Raw genomic sequence first — 23,750 nt, 5'->3', positions numbered from 1 at the left:
GACAGTTGTTAAATCAGTTGCAAGATCAACACTTGTATTTTTACAGTGCCTTTAAAGTAAACAGAAAAGAGCTTTATGAAGGGTTGAGGTAAATCGGACTAAGAGCCAGGGAAGCGATTGGAATGGTGATCAAATGTTGGGATGAAGCGGGGGCACTGGAGCTGATTTAAGCTCGGGCTGAGAGAGAGAGAGGGAGAGAGAGAGGGGGGCGGTGCACAACTGGTTGCCCCAGTATTAAAATTGGACCTCCAATGCACCCCCAAGCTGAGGTGGTTTCCTTTGGCTCACTTGGAATGGGCAGGTTGTGTCAAGGAACGGAGCGACCTTGGAGTGCAGGTCCACAGGTCCCTGAAGGTAGCAGGACAGGTAGATAAGGTGGTTAAGGGCTACTCTCCTTTATTAGCCGAGGCGTAGAATATAAGAGCAGGGAGATTATGCTTCAATTGTATAAAACAGTAATTAGGCCACAGCTAGAGTACTGCGTGCAGTTCTGGTCACCACATTACAGGAAAGATGTGATAACATAGAAATAACATAGAAAGGAGGTGCAGGAGTAGGCCATTCGGGCCTGCACTAGAGAGGGTGTAAAGGAGATTTACGAAGATGTTGCCAGGACTGGACAATATTAGCTATGAGGAAAGATTGGATAGGCTGGGGTTGTTTTCTTTGGAACAGAGGAGGCTGAGGGGAAATTTAATTGAGGTGTATAAAATTATGAGGGGCCTGGATAGAGTGAATAGGAAGGACCCATTTCCCTTAGCAGAGAGATCAATAACCAGGAGACATAGTTTCAAAGTAGTTGATAGAAGGATTAGAGGGGAGTTGAGGAGAATTTGTGTCACCCAGAGGGTGGTGGGGGTCTGGAACTCACTGCCTGAAAGGGTGGTAGAGGCAGGAACTCTCATTGCATTTAAAAAGTACCTGGATGTGCACTTGAAGTGCCGTAATCTACAGGGCTGCGGACCGAGAGCTGGAAAGTGGGATTAGGCTGGGTAGCTCTTGGTCGGCCGACGTGGACACAATAGGCCGAAATGGCCTCCTTCTGTGCGGTAAATTTCTTTGATTCTCTGACTTCAAAGAGGAACAGGAGGAGGCCATTCAGCCCCTTGAACATGTTCCACCATTCTTGAGATTGTGGCTGATCTGTATCGTAAATACCGGCCGTGGCTCCATATCCTTTTACACCCTTGTCTAACAAAAATCTATCGATCTCAGATTTAAAATTATTAATTGCGCCCCAACATCTACTGCTTTGTGTGGGAGGGAGTTCCACGCTTCTCCCAGCCTTTGCATGGTATGGCCTCCTGCATGGCCTGGCTCTGATTTTAAGGCTATGACCCTTTGTCTTAGACTCTCCTGCCAGTGGAAAAAGTTTCTATCTATCCTATCGATTTCTTTTGAAATCCTAAAACTCTCAATTAAATCGCTTCTTAACTCCTTAACATAGAAACATAGAAACATAGAAAATAGGTGCAAGACTAGGCCATTCGGCCCTTCGAGCCTGCACCGCCATTCAATGAGTTCATGGCTGAACATGCAACTTCAGTACCCCATTCCTGCTTTCTCGCCATACCCCTTGATCCCCCTAGTAGTAAGGACTTCATCTAACTCCTTTTTGAATATATTTAGTGAATTCGCCTGAAAAAAGATGGCGCGGCTCGTCCTTTGTATATCTCGGGGAATACAAGCCGAGTTTAATCTATCCGCATAATCTAACCCTTGGAGTCCTGGCAATCTTCTGGTGAACTGCGCTATGCTCCTTCCAAGGCCAATCTGTCCTTTCTAAGGTGCGGTGCCCAAAACTGTGCCCAGTACTCCAGATGTGGTCTAACCAGCGCTGTATATAGCTGTTGTAAAACTTCCTCCTCTTTATATTCTAGCCCACTAGTCATAAAGGCTAACATTCCATTAGCCTTTTCAATTAATTTTTGTACCTGACTACTATATTTTAGTGATCTGTTTCCATGGGTCCCTAAATCTCTTTGAAACTCCACTCTTTCCAACTTCTCACCATTTCAAGAATACTCAGATCAATCCTTTCTTGGTCCAAAATAGATGACCTCACACTTGCCTGTATTGAAATCTATCTGCTGCAACTACGCCCACTTACTGAATCTATCAATGTCGCTTTGTAATTTTATGCTCCCCCGTCTATACTAGTTACTGTGCCACCAATCTTTGTGTCATCGGCAAACTTGGATTTATAGCTCTCTGCAAAAACCTGTAACCGTCAAGCCAAGTCGCTGAAATTCAATGCCCCTGAGTTGCCATGGGAACTGTTCAGAAGTTTAATTGACCTTTTGGTTTATTAATGATAATGCATAAGCCAGCCCACCATAACCGTTTCAGCGTTCGATTGTGAATTTAGGAAAATGACGGGCAGGGAAAGACCAGCTGGTCATCAAGCCCCATGATGCCTAGAGCCTCAAGACTAGACACTTTGTACATCCCATCGCAACCCATAAACCCTTGACCCGATCCCCTTAGCCAGGTAATCTCCTGGGAGAGGCAAAAAAGCGCAGAAAAATAAACACAAAAAGGGTAAAATACACTGGAAAATTCCTCTCTAATCCCCTCAGGAGGTCAAAACCCGTCCAGGAGATCAGTATGGGATTGTTTGATGTAGTGCGCTGTTTAAATAGACTCTGTTTGCTGTTTGCTGAGGACATAGGAACAGGAGGAGGCCATTCAGCCCCTCGAGCCTGTTCCGCCATTTAACGAGATCATGGCTGATCTGTATCTTAACTCCATCCACCAGCCTTGTCTACATATCCTTTTATATCTTTGTCTAGTAAATAGACTTTTTTGATGTGAGCGCTGCCTTAAGTCCCACCACACCTCCACCTCATTGGCTGATGTACCTGTAGTATTGTGTACAGTTTTGGTGTCCTTAGCTAAGGAAGAATATACTTGCCATAGAGGGAGTGCAACAAAGGTTCACCAGACAGATTCCTGGGATGAGGGGGATTGTCCTATGAGAAAAGATTGAGCAGACTAGGCCTATGTTCTCTAGAGTTTAAAAGAATGAGAGGTGATCTCATTGAAACATACAAAATTCTTACAGGGCTTGACAGGGTAGATGCAGGGAGGGTGTTTTCCCCGGGCTGGGGAGCCGAGAACCAGGGGTCACAGTCTCAGAATAAGGGGTCGGCCATTTAGGAGTGAGATGAGGAGAAACTTCTTCGCTCGGAGGGTGGTGAATCTTTGGAATTCTCGGTCCCAGAGGGCTGTGGAGGTTCAGCCATTGAAGACAGAGACAGATTTTGATAGATTTTTGGATATTAAGGGAATCAAGGGATATGGGTATCGTGCAGGAAAGTGGAGTTGAGGTAGAAGATCAGCCGTCATATTGAATGGTGGAGCAGGCTTGAGGGCTGACTGGCCTGCTCCTGCTCCTAATTCTTATGATGCAATGGTGTCAATACTTACTTTGTTATTTTATAGTCCCCTATCAGGTCTCCTATAAGCCTATGTGACTCTAGAGTGAATAGACTGAGCTCCTTAAGCCTATCTGAGTCTTTAAGCTGGGGATCGTTCCTGTGGCTCTCCTCTGAACCTTTCCCAGGATCGATGACTTGCCTCGGCCATGGAGAATGGGAGAGCATAGAGACGGCATCAGGGGACAGCGGGACTCAGCGGCAGCGACCACGAATTGGACGTTTTAAGTTTCCCGTGTGATGAGGAGCTACAGCGGGGTGGCGGGGGGCGGAGTGTGTGTGGAACGGCGGAGGACGGGGGAGGTGGAGCTTGTGGGATTTGATGAGACCTGTGCTGGGGAACCTGAACCAAAATACTGCAGCCTGAACAGCCAGATCAACGTTGCGTTCACACACTTCGGCCTGGGTCGCCTCTGAGTCAGAATCCGATAGATTTCTTTCAGAAAGTAACATTTTGGGATGTAGTATATGAGTAATTTGAGACCCAGGGGGCGTTAAATTGAGCAGTGTAGCAACAGTTTGTCAGGCACAACCCAGCCATCGAAGGCCCCAAAATGGTGAACACAAAGTGCGCACACATTTCTGACCAGAAGTGCGCTGCGCCCCATATTAGGACAAAAAAGAGGTGTCCTATACCCACACCTGCAGCAGACCTTAGACCCTTTGCCTGTATAATTAAGGTCCTAATGTCTGCTTCAGGCCCCCATTGCAACATTGGTTTTCCTCCCTCCCCCACAACCCGGACAGTGCCGAAAACCAACCTTAAACATCGTCTAAATTTATTTAAAAATGAGGTCGTCCCACAATCCACATCCTGAACGCCGCTGCTCCCGGTCCCGAGAGCCAGCCGTTTCCCCGCCCCCGACCAACCCCCAGCCCCTCCTCCGAGGTCGTGATCCCGAGTTGAAGCCCCCAATCCCGACTCAACCCCCCCCCCCCCCCACCCCAGCAATCCCGAGCTGAAGCACTTGGAGCATCCACCCCCTCCCGCAGCCATGGTGAGGAAGTCCGAGGCCCAATATCTGGGGCTCCTTGGACCTCACCATTTGTCCGCAGGGGTGGTAGCGTTGCATCTGGGGGGTGGGGGGGGGTGGGGGGGCAGGAGTTTATCCCAAAATGGGTCCTTCCAAATTTAGCCCCCGACATTTGATGAGTGTAGCGAGCTTGGGGGGAACAAGGGACTTTGGACCTGTGGTTCCCCAAGCTCTCCCCCACTGGGGGTTTTCCTCACCTCATGTCTGGGTCTGGTGGAGACTCATTGCTAGAGATAGATCATCAACTCCATTGTTGTTGGATTATGTGACTACCAGGATGGTAGAAGGTGTTCTCGATGGACCCGGGTCTTTCTGCGTCCAGCAGTTCCCATGTTCTTCGATGGAGTGGCTAGTTTTGGGCGAGGCTAAATTCTTGGTTCTTCAGAAATGCTCAGCACTGAGGCGTGGGCGGAGCCCACAGTTAGGAGGAGATGTTGCAAAAAGTGAGACAGAATGGAGGCAAAATCAAATCGAACTCAGGCAGCGGCTCAAAGCGCCAGAAGATACCGGAAACAGCTAGATCTTAACGTTTCCTAATTTAACGTTGAACCGAACGCAGTAAACTACCTCGGGCCACACAAAGGGGGTTATTTGAACCCAACTCGCTGTGGGGAGGCGGGGTTGGGGAGTGGGGGCGGGGAGGTGGTAGGGAGGGAGTGGCCTGAGAATCCCATGGGATTGGGTGGAATGTCAATTTTACACCTTGCCCGATACTAACTTCAATGGAGACAAAATCAAGCGGAGTGTAACGCCGGCGTTGCCCCGGTCCCACCAGTTAAATTGCCTTCTGGTAAAGGTTCTATGTGATGCAATTATTGTTATTCTAGGCTCCGTAAAGGAAAGGTCTTTCGCATCATTTCCCGTACCAAAGCAAGTCAACACAAAATTGGGAAACTTGCCCCTATTCCTGCAATGAAATGGAATTATTTAAACAAATCCACATATTGGAATATTGGAAGAATCTTTTGCAACAGAAGTTCCCATTATAGAAAGAAAGAACTTGCATTTCTATAGCACCTTTCACAACCTCAGGCCGTGCCAAAGTTCATCACAGCCTTTTGAAGTGTAGTCACTGCTCTAAAGTTGGAAACGCTTCAGCCAATTAGAGCACAGCAAGCTCCCAAAACAGCAATGAGATTGACTTCACCATGTTCCCAATCACATTCTACTGGATTACTGATCCAGTAATATAACCACTAGAGTCCCGTGCCCATCTGGATTACTGCTCCAGTAATATACCCACTGCACTCCCATATCCCTCTGGATTACTGCTCCAGTAATAGTCCCACTACACTCCCATATCCCTCTGGATTACTGCTCCAGTAATATACCCACTACACTCCCATATCCCTCTGGATTACTGCTCCAGTAATATACCCACTACACTCCCATATCCCTCTGGATTACTGCTCCAGTAATATACCCACTACACTCCCATATCCCTCTGGATTACTGCTCCAGTAATATACCCACTACACTCCCATATCCCTCTGGATTACTGCTTCAGTAATATACCCACTACACTCCATATCCCTCTGGATTACTGCTCCAGTAATATACCCACTACACTCCCATATCCCTCTGGATTACTGGTCCAGTAATATACCCACTACACTCCCATATCCCTCTGGATTACTGCTCCAGTAATATACCCACTACACTCCCATATCCCTCTGGATTACTGCTCCAGTAATATACCCACTACACTCCGTACCCCTCTGGATTACTGGTCCAGTAATATACCCACTACACTTCCGTACCCCTCTGGATTACTGCTCCAGTAATATACCCACTACACTCCCATATCCCTCTGGATTACTAGTCCAGTAATATACCCACTGCACTCCCGTACCCCTCTGGATTACTGCTCCAGTAATATACCCACTGCACTCTGTACCCCTCTGGATTACTGCTCCAGTAATATACCCACTGCACTCTGTACCCCTCTGGATTACTGCTCCAGTAATATACCCACTGCACTTCCGTACCCCTCTGGATTATTAGTCCAGTAATATACCCACTGCACTCCCGTACCCCTCTGGATTACTGCTCCAGTAATATACCAACGACACTCCGGTACCCAAGATAAGGAAGGGAGGGGCTTTGCCTACTTCCACTGAATAGGGACTTCCTGTTGCTACCAAAGCACATGAAGGCACTGCCAGATTATAATATCGACCCAGGATTTGTTGGGAACATCACGGCAAGTTTAATGATGCTCAGTGTTATTAATGTGTAAATTGTGCAGCAACTTATGACGAGGGAGAGGTGCCCTGTGAGTTGTGAAATGCCACATGTCGCTGGACGATTTGCGTCGCTCCGCCGTCACAGTCCTTGAATTTGCCCGAATCGATGTGCGAAATGTCACTAACGGTGTAAACCATACAGGGTTCAACACCATCAGGGTTGTCCACATGAAGAATAGGCTGCGATGAGCGACAGACACTATCAAAATGGTTCATTTTACCACATGCAGAGCATTTCTTCCCACGTGCAGGGCAGTTAGGACACTTTGCTGAGTGTGATTTGTCCCCAGAGTTAAAGCAGTGGAAGTTAGGCCCGCGATCCATAGTGGGTGCCTTATTACTAGCCCTGGGTCTCTGCTGTGATTTCTGCTTTGGATGAACGCCTTGCACATGGGCTGCAGTCTGCTGCACAGGGGAAACAGGGGATCTGATCGCTTTTGAATCGGAAAGCACTGATTCGATTTGGATGGCCAAATTAGTTGCTATATCCAATGACAATTTGTCATCCTCCATTAGCAAGCATTCCTGAATGCGGGGGATCGTTGGTTTCTCAATAATTTGATCCCTGATCATTTCCTCTGTGAGTGCTCCCAAGTTACAGCCAGTTCAGTCAATGTAATGATGTACTGTTTGATTGGTTCACCGTTCCCTTGGCCCCTTTGACGAAATGTGTCATCATCATAGGCAGTCCCTCGAAACGAGGATGACTTGCTTCCACGCCAAAAAAGGATGCGTTCACAGGTGTTTCACTGAAGGACCTGAACTACATCCTGAAGAGTGGAAGATGCCAGTGCGTGGATTTTTTTAACGTGTGGTGGCCGTTGCACACCAGCCACCACACGGGCTTGACAGAGCTAGGTCTTGGTCCCGAGGCCGCTCGCCGCTCCTTTTATGGCCCCGACCTGCCGCTGGTGTTCCCACGCAGGTCGGAGACTCCACGCTACTCCCGAGGTCGTTCGCCGCTCCTTTTGTGTATCTCTCCACCATGATACTTTTCTTTGGCCCAAAATATTTCTCTCGGGCGTTTACCGCTTTGTTGTAGGACTCCGTGTCTTCGATTTGGCCAAAGATGCATTGGCCTTCAGTGCCGAGGCAGTGGATAGGTATTGCACGACGACGAGCTGGTGTTACGTTGTCGCCGTCTAACCCACTCGCTGTGATGTACATCGAAAAACTTTTTATCCATCTCGGCCATGGAATTGGAGGGTCCCCGGATGTGGAGAGGAAAGGCAGGGTGGGTAGGGAAGTTAATTTGAATCATCCTCGTCGCCAAATTATGTTGTGTATGTAAATAAACAGGCTAACTGAAACAGAAGTAAAGTAACTAACTATGTCCCTTTGTAGCAACTCCCCAAAATGGTGACCCAAAACCAGCATGTTTACAGCAGGCGTGAATAGCTCCCGCAGGGTCCTAATGCCTGTCTAGTGTCCTGTAACAAGCAGAGTGTGAACACAATACTTAACACAGAGGTCCGTGCCTTGAAATGCAGTCAAATTAGCGCTCAATTGCTCAACGCCATTCATAGAATCATACAGCACAGAAGATGGCCATTCAGCCCATCGCGACCGTGCTGTCTCATTGACAGAGCTATACAATTAATCCCACTCCCACTGCTCGTTCCCCATAGCCCTGCAATTTTTTCCACTTCGACGGAGATGTTAACAGTTAAACTTTCGGATGCTGATATGTGCAGAGACCAGTTTCAATGCGAGGAAGCCTCAATTTTCGGGTTGATTGCTATTTAAAGTGTGACTGGCAGCAATGCTTGTCAGAAAGCCGGACTCCTTACACGCCTCTCAATCCTTCGGTGACACGCTCACTCGTCCGTCCCTGGGCTGGGATTTCACTGCACATGTAGAGCATCTGTGTACAAATTATCTTAATGTAGAAAAAAATGTAATTTATTGATGTTCAATTTTCAGCGGCTTATGTTTATTCTTTGCTGTGAGCTCCAAAATGTGAACGTAACTATATATTTTATTAAAATATGTGCTGAGAGTTGGTTTGTTGCTGTGAATGGTTCTTTATCAACAGCATGTATATGTGTATATATTTCTATTTTTGTCCTTAATCTTTTTGATTCAATTGTCAGTGTCATTGAATGGAATAAATATGTTTAAGGAAGAGTAACGTGGCTCTAATTAATGTCTGGTGTAAAGACATGTTGGCACATTTTATCTTGACTCTATCTCCGCCTACAACAACAAGAATTTGCATTTATATCGCGTCTTTAATGTAGTAAAATGTCCCAAGGTGCTAGGCAGGAGTTTAATCAGATTGGGGTTTGACACCGAACCACATGCGGAGATATTAGGACAGGTCACCAAAAGCTTGGTCAAAGAGGTCGGTTTCAAGGAGCGTCTTAAAGGAGGAGAGAGAAGTAGAGAGGCGGAGAGCGTTAGGGAGGGAATTCCAGAGCTTGGGGCCCAGGCGGCTGAAGGCACGGCCACCGATGGTGGAACAAAGGGATTGGGGGTGCGCAAAAGGCCGGAATTGGAGGAGCACAGTGTTCTCGGAGGGTTGTAAGGCCGGAAGAGTTTAAGAGATAGGGACAGTTGTAGGGCTGGAGGAGGTTACCGAGATAGGGACAGTTGTAGGGCTGGAGGAGGTTACAGAGATAGGGAGGGTTGTGGGGCTGGAGGAGGTTACAGAGATAGGAAGGGGTGTAGGGCTGGAGGAGGTTACAGGGATAGGGACAGTTGTAGGGCTGGAGAAGGTTACAGAGATAGGGAGGGTTGTGGGGCTGGAGGAGGTTACAGAGATAGGAAGGAGTGTAGGGCTGGAGGAGGTTACAGGAATAGGGAGGGTTGTAGGGCTGGAAGAGGTTACAGAGATAGGGAGGGTTGTAGGGCTGGAGGAGGTTACAGAGATAGGGACGGTTGTAGGGCTGGAGGAGGCTACAGGAATAGGGACAATTGTAGGGCTGGAGGAGGTTACAGAGATAGGGAGGGTTGCAGGGTTGGAGGAGGTTACAGAGATAGGGAGGGGTGTAGGGTTGGAGAAGGTTACAGAGATAAGGAGGGTTATAGGGCTGGAGGAGGTGACAGAGATAGGGACGAGGATGGTGAGGGGCAGCTGTACTCCTTAAAGATCCCTCAGTCTCTTTAAAACAAATTGGGTCGCTTTTCATGGCACTGTGCTGGGGGTTATTAGATCATCAGGGTTCAGCGAATAAAGGGAAATCAGGCAGGAAGGAGCAAAGGGCCCTACAGGAACAGATCCACTTTACCATCAATAATTGAACTGGATAGAAAATTGAGTGGGCTCCTCTCCCTCCCAATTTCCCTATGCCCATATAGAATCATACAATCATATGACACAGAAGGGGGCCATTCAACCCATCATGCCGATGTCATCTCGTTGAAGGAGCTCCCCAGCTCCTTCCCTACAGCCCCGCAACTCTTTCCTTTTCAAGTATTTATCCATCTCCCTTTTGAAAGTTACTATTGAATCTGCTTCCACCGCCCTTTCAGGCAGCGTGTTCCAGATCATAACAACTCGCTGCGTAAAACAAAATTCTCCTCATCTCCCCCTCCGGTTATTTTGCCAATCACCTTCAATCTGTGTCCTCTGGTTATCGGCCCTGCTGCCAATGGGAAGAGTATCTACTCTAGCTTAGCCCCTCACAATTTTGCACGCCTCTATTAAATCTCCCCTTTACCTTCTCTGCTCCAAGAAGAACTACCCCAGCTTCTGCAGTCCCTCCATGTAACTGAAGCGCCTCATGTGAACTGATTTCACCATGTCCCCGATCTGGAACTTTTCAGCAAACGCTAGATTGGCTGTACCATGTTCCCAATCTGGAATGGCTCAGCCCCTGCTGCCAGATTGCAACTCAGTTGGGCATGTAACCTTCATTAGATTGGTGCTACCACATTTGCATTTTTATATCCTCGTTCCCGATTCTGGCCATGGGATTCCATTGTCAAGTTGAGCACAGCTTCCTTGTACAGGAAGGCTGGACAATCTAGAGATGGTGTTCTTCACAAATTCCAACAAAAGACTACCATCAGAAGCACGAGTCTACCTCACCACCATTCTCTCCTCCACTGCCTCTCGACCCCTCCCCTGCCTCTCTCGACCCCTCCCTGCCTCTCTCGACCCCTCCCTGCCTCTCTCGACCCCTCCCCTGCCTCTCTCGAACCCTCCCCTGCCTCTCTCGACCTCTCCCTGCCTCTCTCGACCCCTCCCCTGCCTCTCTCGACCCCTCCCTGCCTCTCTCGACCCCTCCCTGCCTCTCTCGACCCCTCCCCTGCCTCTCTCGAACCCTCCCCTGCCTCTCTCGACCTCTCCCTGCCTCTCTCGAACCCTCCCCTGCCTCTCTCGACCCCTCCCCTGCCTCTCTCGAACTCTCCCCCGCCTCTCTCGACCTCTCCCCTATCTCTCGGCTCCTCTCCTGTCGTCAACTCGAAACGCTAACTCTGCTTCCTCTCCACAGATGCTGCCTGACCCACTGAGATTTCCAGCATTTTCTGTTTTTATTCCAGACTCCAGCATCCGCAGTATTTTGCTTTTCCCTACAATCTGGAATTCCCTCCCTAATCCTCTCCATGTCTCTACCTCGCACTTCTCCTATCATCATCTTCATCATAGGCAGTCCCTTGGAATCGAGGAAGACTTGCTTCCACTCTAAAAATGAGTCCTTAGGTGGCTGAACAGTCCAATATAGCAATTACAGTCTCTGTCACAGGTGGGACAGATAGTCGTTGAGGGAAAGGGAGGGTGGGACTGGTTTGCCACACACTCTTTCCGCTGTCTGCGTTTGATTTCTGCATGCTCTCGGCGATGAGACTCGAGGTGCTCAGCGCCCTCCCGGATGCGCTTCCTCCACTTAGGGCGGTCCTTGACCAGGGACTCTCAGGTGTCAGTGGGGAAGTTGCATTTTATCAGGGAGGCTTTGAGGGTGTCCCTGTAACGTTTCCTCTGCCCACCTTTGGCGCGTTTGCCTTGAAGGAGTTCCGAATAGAGGGCTTGCTTTCGGAGCCTCGTGTCTGGCATGCGAACTATGTGGCCTGCCCAGCGGAGCTGGTCAAGTGTGGTCTGTGCTTCAATGCTGGGGATGTTGGCCTGGTCGAGGACGCTAACATTGGTGCATCTGTCCTCCCAGGGGATTTGTAGGATCTTGCGGAGACATCATTGGTGGTATTTCTCCAGCGACTTGAGGTGTCTACTGTACATGGTCCATGTCTCTGAGCCATATCGGAGGACGGATATTACTACAGCCCTGTAGACCATGAGCTTGGTGATGGATTTGAGGGCCTGGTCTTCAAACACTCTTTTCCTCCGGTGGCCGAAGGCTGCACTGGTGCACTGGAGGCGGGGTTGAATCTCGTCGTCAATGCCTGCTCTTGTTGATAAGAGGTTCCCAATGTATGTGAAATGGCCCACGTTGTCCATGGCTGCGCCGTGGATCTTGATGACTGGGGGTGAGTGCTGTGCAGCGAGGACAGGCTGGTGGAGGACCTTTGTCTTGCGATGTTTAGCGTAAGGCCCATGCTTTTGTACGCCTCAGTAAATATGTTGACTATGTCCTGGAGTTCAGCCTCTGTATGTGCGCGGACGCAGGTGTCGTCCGCATACTGTAACTCGACGACAGAGGTTGGGGTGGTCTTGGACCTGGCCTGGAGACGGCGCAGGTTGAACAGGTTCCCACAGGTTCTGTAGTTTAGTTCCACTCCAGCGGGGAGCCTGTTGACTGTGAGGTGGAGCATGGCAGCAAGGAAGATTGAGAAGAGGGTTGGGGCGATGACACAGCCCTGTTTGGCCCCGGTCCGGACGTGGATTGAGTCTGTAATGGATCCGTTGGTAAGGATCACGGCCTGCATGTCGTCGTGGAGCAGGTGGAGTTAAGATGCTGTTTAAAAGCTACCACTTTGACCAAGGTTTTGGTCACCTGTCCTAATAGCTCCTTATGTGGCTTGGTGTAAAATTCCGTCTGATAATTTTTAAATTATTTGTTCATGGGATGTGGGTGTTGCTGCCAGGACCAGCTTTCAATGCCCATCCATAATTGCCCTTGAGAACGTAAGCCGCCTTCTTGAACCGCTGCTGTCTGTGTGATGAAGGTGTTCCCACAATGCTGTTAGGGAGGGAGTTCCAAGATTTTGACCCAGCGGCGATGAAGGAACACCGATATATTTCCAAGTCAGGATGGTGTTTGACTTGGAGGGGAGCTTGGAGGTGGTGGTGTTCCCATGCGCCTGCTGCCCTTGTCCTTCTAGGTGGTAGTGGTTGCGGGTTTGGGAGGTGCTGCCGAAGAACCCTTGGCGAGTTGCTGCAGTACATCTTGTAGGGATCAGAATTGGAGGACCACAGATCCTTGAGGGTTGGAAGGTGTTGTGCTTGTGTGTGGTGGATATTGTGAAGGCCGGTTAGGGTTTGGATGTGACCCCCTTCATGGTCAGGTAGCCCACTGACATGCAGTGGCTCAGACATGAAAGATGACCACCTGGGCCAGGCTTCCTGCATCCCCAACAAGTGTCCACGTCACGAGGGAGGGGATGAAAAATTGGGAGGGATAAGGAGTCACTTTTCATGGGGTAGGCTAAGCATGCCATGCTACCGCTGCAGGAAACTGTTCAACCTCCGTCGCCTCCAATCCAGGTCCAAGATCGTCCCATCCTGTCATTGAATTACAAAACACGGACGAGGCTTGTGTTTGCACACATTCGGAGATCGAACTCCAAACCGTCGTCAACACCTTCACTGACGTGTATGAGAGTATGGGCCTTACACTAAACATCCATAAGACAACGGTTCTCCACCAACCTGCCCCCGCCACACAGCACTGCCCCTCGATTATCAAAATTCACAACGAGGCCTTGGACAACGTGAACCATTTCCCATACCTTGGGAGCCTACTGTCAGCAAAGGTGAACATCGATGGCGAGGTCCAACACTGCCTTCGGTTTGTCAGTGCAGCCTTCGGTCACCTGAGGAAGAGAGTGTTTGAAGACCAAGACCTCAAACCCGACACCAAGCTCATGGTCTACAGAGCAGCAGTGATACCTGCCCTCCTGTATGGCTCAGAGACATGGACGATGTACAGCAAACATCTCAAAACACTGGAGATGTACCACCAACTCTGCCTCCGCAAGATCCTGCAAATCCATTGGCAGGATAGGCACACCACTGTCAGTGTTCTCGCTCAGGCCAACATCCCCAGCACTGAGGCACTGACCATGCTCGATCAGCTCCGATGGACAGGCCACATCGTCCGCATGCCCGATACGAAACTCCCAAAACAAGTGCTCTACTCGGAACTCCTACACAGCAAGCGGGCCCCAGTCGGGCAGAGGAAACGCTTCAAGGACACCCTCAAAGCCATCTTGAAAAAGTACAACATCCCCACTGACTCTTGGGAATCCCTGGCCGAAGACCACTCAAAGTGGAGTAGAAGCATCCAGGAAGGCACCAAGCACCTCGAGTGTCTTCGCCGGGAGCACGCAGAAGCCAAGCGTAAACAGCGGAAGGAGCATATGACAACCCAAGCATCCCCCACCCACCCGTCCCTCCAACCACCGTCTGCCCCACCCGTGACAGAGACTGTAGGTCCCGCATTGGACTCATCAGTCACCTGAGAACTCATATTAGTGTGGAAGCAAGTCCCCCTCGACTCCGAGGGACTGCCTAAGAGAAGAGATCTCTGCAGAACATTGCAGTGTTGAGTTGAACAGTTCTGTATCAAAGATAATTGCAGCTCGCACATCCCATAAACAAATATATCACATTAAATCAAAGGACTCCAGGGCTGTGATTAACTGGCACATTCTGTTACACAAATAAGTAATTAGACAAATTCTTACATAATACCCAGTAGGTTCTTACTCGCAATTAGAGGAAGCAAGGTATAAACATCATTACAGCATTTAAAGATAAAGGCTGGGAAGAAACGGCTCTATTAAATCTAAATAGGATAAACATGCAGAACAGAATTATAGTCACTTTCCATTTTGATCGTCTAATTCTGTCAGAATCCCCTCTGCGCTGTAGGCTAGCACATCGTAGGCTGCACAAGGCACAAACTAAAGGAACTGCAGGAGATGAATTTGGCCTTAAGGGGGAGCGCAGAACAGGTGATAGTGTATCGGCAGCCTACTCTACACTCTGCACTATGTTACCTCTCCATTGACACGGGCTCCCGATTCCCTCTCGTCCATTCTGCACTACTCCTTAACGCCAAGTTCACCACCGGTGCCATGCTTTTACATAAGATCATAAGAAATAGGACCAGGAGGGGGACATTCGGCCCCTCGAACCTGTTCCTCCATTCAATAAGATCATGGCTGATCTGATCTTGGCTTCAGCTCCACTTCTCTGCCCGCTTCCCATACCCCTGGACTCCCTTGTCATTCAAAAATCTGTTTTCTCCACCTTAAATATATTCAATGACCCAGCATCCACTGCTCTCTGGCGTAGAGAATTCCAAAGATTCACGACCCTCTGAAAGAAGAAATTCTCCTCATTTCCATTTTAAATGGGCGACCCCTTATTCTGGAATTATGCCCCCTAGTTCTAGATTCCCCCACTAGGGGAAACATCCTCTCTGCATCTACCCTGTCAAGCCCCCTCTGTATATTATATGCTTTAATAAGATCCACTCTCATTCTCCGAAACTCCAATGAGTACAGGCCCAACCTGGTCAACCTTTTTTCATGTCAACTCCTTCATCTCAGGAATCAACCGAGTGAATCCTCTCTAAACTGCCTCTAATGCAAGTATAACCCTTCTTAAATAAGGAGACCAAAACTGTACACAGTACTCCAGTGCCCTGTACAGTTGTAGCAGGACTTCCCTACTTTTATACTCCATCCCATTTTGTCGGGACGTAGGAACAAGAGGAGGCCATTCAGCCCCTCGAGCCTGTTCCGCCAGTCGATGAGATCACGGCTGATCTGTAACCTAACACCATCCACTCACCTTGGCTTCATGTTCCTTAATAAACTTGTCTAGCCAACGTACCACCAACGCTGCCTCCGCAAAATCCTGCAAATTCGCACCAACGTCAGCGTTCTCTTTCAGGCCAACATCCCCAGTATCGAGGCGTTGACCACGCTCGACCAGCTCCGATGGGCGGGCCACATTGTCCGCATACCCGATACTAGACTCCCGAAACAAGCGTTCTACTCTGAGCTACGTCACGGCAGGTGGGCAGAGAAAACGCTTCAAGGACACCCTCAAAGTCTCCTTGAAAAAATGTAACATCCTCACCTGGGAATTCCCAAGACCGCTCAAAGTGGGGGAGAAGCATCCGGGAAGGCGCCAAACACTTTGAGTCTCTTTATCGGGAGCAAGCGGAAACCAAGCACAAACAGCAGAAGGAGCTTAAGGCAAATCAAGTACCCCACCCACCCGTCCCTCCAATCACCATCCGCCCCACCTGTGACAGAGACTGTAGATCCCGCATTGGTCTCATCAGTCACCTGAGAACTGATATTAGTGTGAGAGCAAGTCATCCTCAACTCCGAGCGACTGCCGAAGAAGAAGAGAGAAAAGACTTGTCTAGCCAAAATCTCTCGAAGTCAGATGTAAAATTATTAATTGAGCCCCAACATCTACTGCTTTTTGTGGGAGAGAGTTCCGTGCTTCTCCCACCCTATGTGTGAAGAAGTGTTTCCTGAATGGCCATGTCCCCTTTTTCTAGTTTCCCCCACCAGCAGAAAATCTTTCTCTCTACCAGATCAATTCCTTTCAAAATCCTAAAAACCTCGGATCAGATCGACCCGTACCTTTTATATTCCATAGAATACAGTCTTAATTTATGTAATCTCTCCTTATGCTCTAACCCTTGGAGCCCTGGTAACATTCTGCTGATTCTGTGACGCACTCCTTCCAAGGCCAGTATATCCTTTCTAAGATGTGGTGCCTGAGTTGGCAGGTAGGAGCTGTGGAGGAGCAGTGATTTAGGAGTCCATGCACGGAATTCACTAAAAGCTAGTGGAAAGCTACAAACGAGTAATCACAAAGGTTAATGCACTGAAAAGGGTTTCTTTATAAAGAAGGTGTTTGGAGCTGAGCTCAGGTTAATAATAACATTTTTAAAACAGATTTTTAGAGACTAGAGAAGCTGGGGTTGTGTTCCCCTTGAGGCAGAGAAGGTTCAGGCGAGATTTAATAGAGGTGTTCAAGATTATGAAAATGAATAAAGACTTGCATTTATATAGCACCTTTCACAATCTCAGAACGTCCAAAGCACTTCACAGCCAATTAAATACCTTTGACGTGTACTTGTGGAAAGAGCAGAGGAGTGAGACTATTTCAAGAGCCAGCATTGACACTGGCACAATGGGCTGAATGGCCTCCTTCTGCGGTGTACCCTTGTATGGCTCTACGCACTTTGTGACATGGAGCGCAATAATTCATGACTTAACACTCAATTATGGAAGAGTGTCAAACGCTTAAAACAAACCCAACCTGACTCAGTATGAAAAAGGAAATCAGAAAATGCTGGAAATACTCAGCGGGTCAGGCAGCATCTGTGGAGAGAGAAACAGAGTTAACGTTTCATGACCCGTCCTCAAAACTGGAAAAAGTTAGAGTTGCGACAGGTTTTAAGCAAGGGTAGGGGCAGGGAAAGGGCGGAGGGGAGGGATGAACAAAAGGAAAGGTCTGCGACAGGGTGGAAGACAACAAGAACGAAAACAACAACTTGTATTTATATAGCGCCTTTAACGCAGTGAGACATCCCCAAGGTGCTTCACAGGAGTGTTATGAGACAAATAACATTTGACATCGAGCCGCATAAGGAGAAATTAGGGCAGGTGACCAAAGCTTGGCCAAAGAGGTAGGTGTTAAGGAGCATCTTGAAGGAGGAACGTGAGGTAGAGAGGTTTAGTCAGGGAGTTGCAGAGCTTGGGGTCCCGGCTGGTTGAGCGATTATAATCAAGGATGCTTAAGAGGGCAGAATTAGAAGAGCGCAGGTATCTCAAGGGGGTTGTGGAGCTGAAGGAGATTACAGAAATAGGGAGGGGCGAGGCTGTGGAGAGATTTGAAAACAAAGATGAGAATTTTTAAATCGAGGCGTTGTTTAACTGGGCGCCAATGTAGGTCAGCGAGCACAGGGGTGATGGGTGAGCGGGACTTGGTGCAATTTAGGACTGGGGCAGCCGAGTTTTGGATCACCTCTAGTTTACATAGGGTAGAATGTGGGAGGCCAGCCAGGGAATGCGTTGGAATAGTCAAGTCTAGCGATAACAAAGGCATGGATGAGGGTTTCAGCAGCGGATGAGCTTAGGCAAGGGCGGAGACGGGCAATGTTATGGAGGTGGAAATAGGCGGTCTTAGCTATGCTGCGGATATGTGGTCGATAGCTCATTTCAGAGTGAAATATGACACCAAGGTTGCGAACAGTGAGGTTCAGCCTCAGACAGGAGTTGGGGAGAGCGATGGTCAAAGGCTAGGGAACGGAGTTTGTGGCGGGGATCGAAACCAATGGCTCTCGGTATTCCCAGTATTCAAAGGCAGAAGAGATTAAGAGACAAAAGGGATGATCGTGCAAAGCAAAAGGAAATGGTAATGGGACAAGTTAAGAAACAAAAGATGAGTCTCGATAGGATTTAAATTTCCACCCTTCCCTCACCTTCACATGGTCCATCTTAAACTCTTCCCTTCCCTTTCTCGATTTCTCTGTCTGTATTTCTTGGGATAGGCTATTGACAAACATTCACTATAAGCCCACTGACTCCCACAGCTACCTGGACTACACTCCCTCCCACCCTGCATCCTGTAAGGTCTCCATTCCACTCTCCCAGTTTCTCCATCTCCGTCGCACATGTTCTGACAACGCCACCTTGCACACTAGTGCTTCCGATATGTTTTCCTTTTTCCTCAACTGTGGATTCCCCTCCGCCGTGGTCGACATGGCCCTCGACCGTGTCCCTTCTATATCCCGTAGTTCTGCTCTCACTCCTTCCCCTCCATCTCAGAACCACAACAGGGTTCCCCTTGTCCTCACCTTTCACCCCACCAGCCTCCACATTCAACGGATCATCCGCCGCCATTTCCGCCACCTCCAGCGTGATCCCATCACTAATCACATCTTCCCATCCCCTTCCCTCTCAGCATTCCGAAGGGAACGCTCCCTCCGCGACACCCTGGTCCACTCCTCAATCATCCCCAGCACCCCCTCCCCTTCTCACGGCACCTTCCCGTGCAAGTGCAGGAGATACAACACCTGACCTTTTACCACCTCTCTTCCTGCTGTCCAGTGCCCCAAATATCCCTTCCAGGTGAAACAGTGATTTACATGTACTTCCTTCAATTTAATATACTATATTCGCTGTTCTCAATGTGGTCTCTTCTACATCATCATCATCATCATAGGCAGTCCCTCGGAATCGAGGAAGACTTGCTTCCACTCTTAGCATGAGTTCTTAGGTGCTGTACAATCCAACACGAGAACCGCAGTCTCTGTCACAGGTGGGACAGACAGTGGTTGAAGGAAAGGGTGGGCAGGGAGCCTGGTTTGCTGCACGCTCCTTCCACTGCCTGCGCTTGATTTCTACATGCTCTCGGAACGATACTCGAGGAGCTCAACGCCCTCCCGGATGCACTTCCTCCACTTAGGGTGGTCTTTGGCCAGGGACTCCCAGGTGTCAGTGGGAATGTCGCACTTTATCAGGGAGGCTTTGAGGGTGTCCTTGTAACGTTTCCTCTGCCCGCCTTTGACTCGTTTGCTGTGGACGAGTTCCGAGTAGAGCGCTTGCTTTGGGAGTCTCGTGTTTGGCATACGAACTATGTGGCCTGCCTAGTGGAACTGATCAAGTGTGGTCAGTGCTTCAACGTTGGGGATGTTAGCCTGGACGAGGGCGCTAGTGTTTGTGCGTCTGTCCTCCCAGGGGATTTGCAGGATCTTGCGGAGACATCGCTGGTGGTATTTCTCCAGCAATGTGAGGTGTCTACTGTACATGGTCCACGTCGCTGAGCCATACAGGAGGGCGGGTATTACTATGGCCCTGTAGACCATGAGCTTGGTGACAGTTTTGAGGGACTGGTCTTCAAACACTCTTTTCCTCGGGCAGCCGAAGGCTGCACTGATGCACTGGAGGCGGTGTTGAATCTCGTCATCAATGCCTGCTCATGGGGAGGCCAAACGCAGAATGGGTGACCACTTTGCGGAGCACCTCCATTCAGTCTGTAAGTTTGACCCTGAACTTCCGGTCGCCTGTCACTATAATTCTCCGCTCCACTCCCACTCTGACCTCTCCGTCCTCGGCCTCTTACACTGTTCAAATGAAACTCAACATAAGCACGAGGAACAGCACCTCATCTTTCGTTAATATACGTTACAGCCTGTTGGACTCAACATCGAGTTCTACAATATTTCTGACCATATCCACTGCCCTGATCTTTCGCTTCACTTTTTTTCTGCATTTTTTGCTCTTTCCCACGACAGTTGTTGATGATTCTGCCATTTCCAGTCACACCCTATCAAGACTCATCTTTTGTTTCTTAACTTACCCCATCTCCTTTTGCCTCGCATCATCATCCCTTTTGTCTCTTAATCCCAAACATCCCAATAGTGGATAATCAAGGGGCTATAGGGAGGGAGGAACCTAATACAATCACTATCATTAATGAAGTAGTACTCAGGAAAAAATATTGGGACTAAAGGTGGAAAAGTCCCCGGGACCTGATGGCTAACATCCTAGGGTCTTAAAAGAAGTGGCTGCAGAGATAGTGGATGCATTGATTGTAATCTACCAAAATTCCCTGGATTCTGGGGCGGATTGGAAAACCACAAATGTAACTCCCCTATTTAAAAAAGGAGGCAGACAAAAAGCAAGAAACTATAGATCAGTTAGCCTAACATCTGCTATTGGGAAAATGCTGGAGTCCATTATTAAGGAAGCAGTAGCAGGACATTTGGAAAAGCATAATTCAATCAAGCAGAATCAGCATGGTTTTATCAAAGGAAAATCATGTTTAACAAATTTGCTGGAGTTCTTTGAGGAAGTAACGAGCAGGGTGAAGAAGGGGAAACAAGTGGATGTGGTGTATTTGGATTTCCAGAAGGACACATAAAAGGTTACTGCACAAGATAAAAGTTCACGGGGTTGGGGATAATATATTAGCATGGATAGAGGATTGGCTAACTAACAGAAAACAGAGAGTCAGGATAAATGCGTCATTTTCCGGTTGGCAAACAGTGACAAGTGGGTTGCCGCAGGGATCGGTGCTGGGTCCTCAACTATTTACAATCTATATTAATGACTTGGATGAAGGGACCGAGTGTAATGTAGCCAAGTTTGCTGATGATACAAAGATGGATGGGAAAGCAAATTGTGAGGAGGACACAAAAAATCTGCAAAGGGATATAGACAGGCTAAGTGAGTGGGCAAACATTTGGCAGATGGAATATAACGTGGGAAAATATGAGGTTATCCACTTTGGCAGAAAAAATAGAAAAGCAAATTATAATTTAAATGGAGAAAAATTGCAAAGTGCTGCGGTACAGAGGAACCTGGGGGTCCTTGTGCATGAAACACAAAATGTTAGTATGCAGGTACAGCAAGTGATCAGGAAGGCAAATGGAATGTTGGCCTTTATTGCAAGGGGAATAGAGTATAAAAGCAGAGAAGTCCTGCTACCACTGCACAGGGTATTGGTGAGGCCACACCTAGAGTACTGCATACAGTTTTAGTCTCCGTATATACTTGCATTGGAGGCTGTTCAGAGAATGTTCACTTGGTTGATTCCGGAGATGAGGTGGTTGACTTATGAAGATAGGTTGAGTAGGTTGTGTTGTGTATGCATGCCTGTTTACTGTGTGATGTCTGTAACACTGTTATGCCACACTGAATGTACCCTTATACTGTACACACCTTACCTGTACACCAGAGGGTGCTGCTGCTGGAGACCGAAGGATTACCTGCACACTGCAGGTAACCCAGTATAAAAAGGAACTCACAGCTTGTCGTCACTCAGGAGCTGCAAATAAAGGACTACAGGTCTACACAGTTTAAGTATCATACCCTGCCTTGTGGAGTCATTACTAAAGGTGCCTACATACACTACAACTGGCGACAGGAATACGAGGTCACAAACCACACGCTCAGCATGTCGAATCTCAGCAACTTTCAGCAATTTACCGATGGGGAAGATTGGGACGCTTTTGTAGAAAGAATGGAACACTTAAGGGGATTGGCTGCACCGTGTGACTTTGGCGACCACCTAAATGAAGCACGAAGGGACTCTAAACCGACGAGAGCAGTGCACCGCATTGATACTTCTAAGGGCAGAAACACTGTCCCGGTCCCGCAACCCTGAGTCCGCCACATGGGGCAAACCGGCTAGCCCCGTGCTGGCGCTGTGGAGGAAACCACAGGGCCCACCAGTGCTGCTACAAAGACTATGCATGCAAAGAGAAAAGGCACTTTCAAAGGATGTGCAGAAAAAGCTTTACTCACCGCGTTTCTGATGAGTTGGCTAATCACCGGGGCTCCGACACAGAGGAAAGTGAAGTTGCTCAACCCCTGGAAGAAGAGTATGGAATTCATATCTGCTCCACCGAAAATTCTCCGTGGACGATGAAAGTAGACATCGACGGGGTCCCAGTTTCTATGGAGATCGACACAGGGACGAGCCAGTCTGCGATGAGCCAAATGACCTTTGAAAAAATGTTGATGAATCCTGCCACTCGACCAAAACTAACTCCTGTCCAGGCAAAGCTGCTCACCTACACCAAAGGTAAAATCCAAATCATTGGCAGCGTAGATGTCCAGGTCTCCCAGGGCGGCGTGTTAAACAAATTCCCCCTGTGGATTGTAGCTGACGACGGTCCTACGCTGCTGGGCAGGAATTGGATGAACCGGGTCCACATCAGGCGAAGTGGCGCTGTGGAAGAAAAGAGCACCACAGCCTGCCTGCAGGAAATGGCGGCAGCACCAACACCACGAGGAGAAAAACTTGTAATCAAAAAGGCCGCCGCCATGCCACGAGTGAGCATGGAGGAGCATCATGTGACACCGAGTGGTCAATCGGATTTGAAGGCTCCCTTAAAGGAGACCGGTAACCAAAGAAATTTAAAGGGGAAGTTTCAACTATTTGAGTACACGGACTTTAAAGCTAAAGATGCGATTAAAGGGTGCAAATATGAAAATGTATGCAATGTATCAATGAATTGTGATGCTGGTTGAACTAATGTGACTAATGAGATGAATGCAGGCATCAGTAAGGTTAAGAACAAGTTTATTATGCTTAACAATAATGGTAGAAAATTTGAAATGCCTAAAATGCCGGAAACGTAAAAAATGACTGCAAAAGCTTCTATAGATATGTGAAGAGAAAAAGATTAGTGAAGACAAACATTGGTCCCTTGCAGTCAGATTTGGGTGAATTTATAATGGGGAACAAAGAAATGGCAGACCAATTGAACAAGTACTTTGGTTTTGTCTTCACAAAGGAGGACACAAATAACCTTCCGGAAGTACTAGTGGACCGAGGATCTAGTGAGAAGGAGGAATTGAAATATATCCTTATTAGGCGGGAAATTATGTTAGGGAAATTGATGGGATTGAAGGCTGATAAATCCCCGGGGCCTGATAGTCTACATCCCAAAGTACTTAAGGAAGTGGCCCTAGAAATAGTGGATGCATTGATGATAATTTTTCAACAGTCTATCGACTCTGGATCAGTTCCTATGGACTGGAGTGTTGCTAATGTAACACCACTTTTTTAAAAAGGAGGGAGAGAGAAAACAGGTAATTATAGACCAGTTAGCCTGACATCAGTAGTGGGGAAAATGTTGGAATCAATCATTAAGCATAAAATAGCAGCACATTTGGAAAGCAGTGATAGGATTGGTCCAAGTCAGCATGGATTTATGAAGGGGAAATCATGCTTGACAAATCTTCTGGAATTTTTTGAGGATGTAACCAGTAGAATGGACAAGGGAGAACCAGTGGATGTGCTGTATTTGGACTTTCAAAAGGCTTTTGACAAGGTCCCACACAAGAGATTGGTGTGCAAAATCAAAGCACATGGTATTGGGGGCAATATACTGATGTGGATAGAGAACTGGTTGGCAGATAGG

Source organism: Pristiophorus japonicus, chromosome 6 (genome assembly GCF_044704955.1).
Source record: "Pristiophorus japonicus isolate sPriJap1 chromosome 6, sPriJap1.hap1, whole genome shotgun sequence".
NCBI lineage: Eukaryota > Metazoa > Chordata > Chondrichthyes > Pristiophoridae > Pristiophorus > Pristiophorus japonicus.
The sequence above is the reverse complement of the archived record's forward strand: the minus strand, read 5'-3'. Positions refer to the sequence as shown.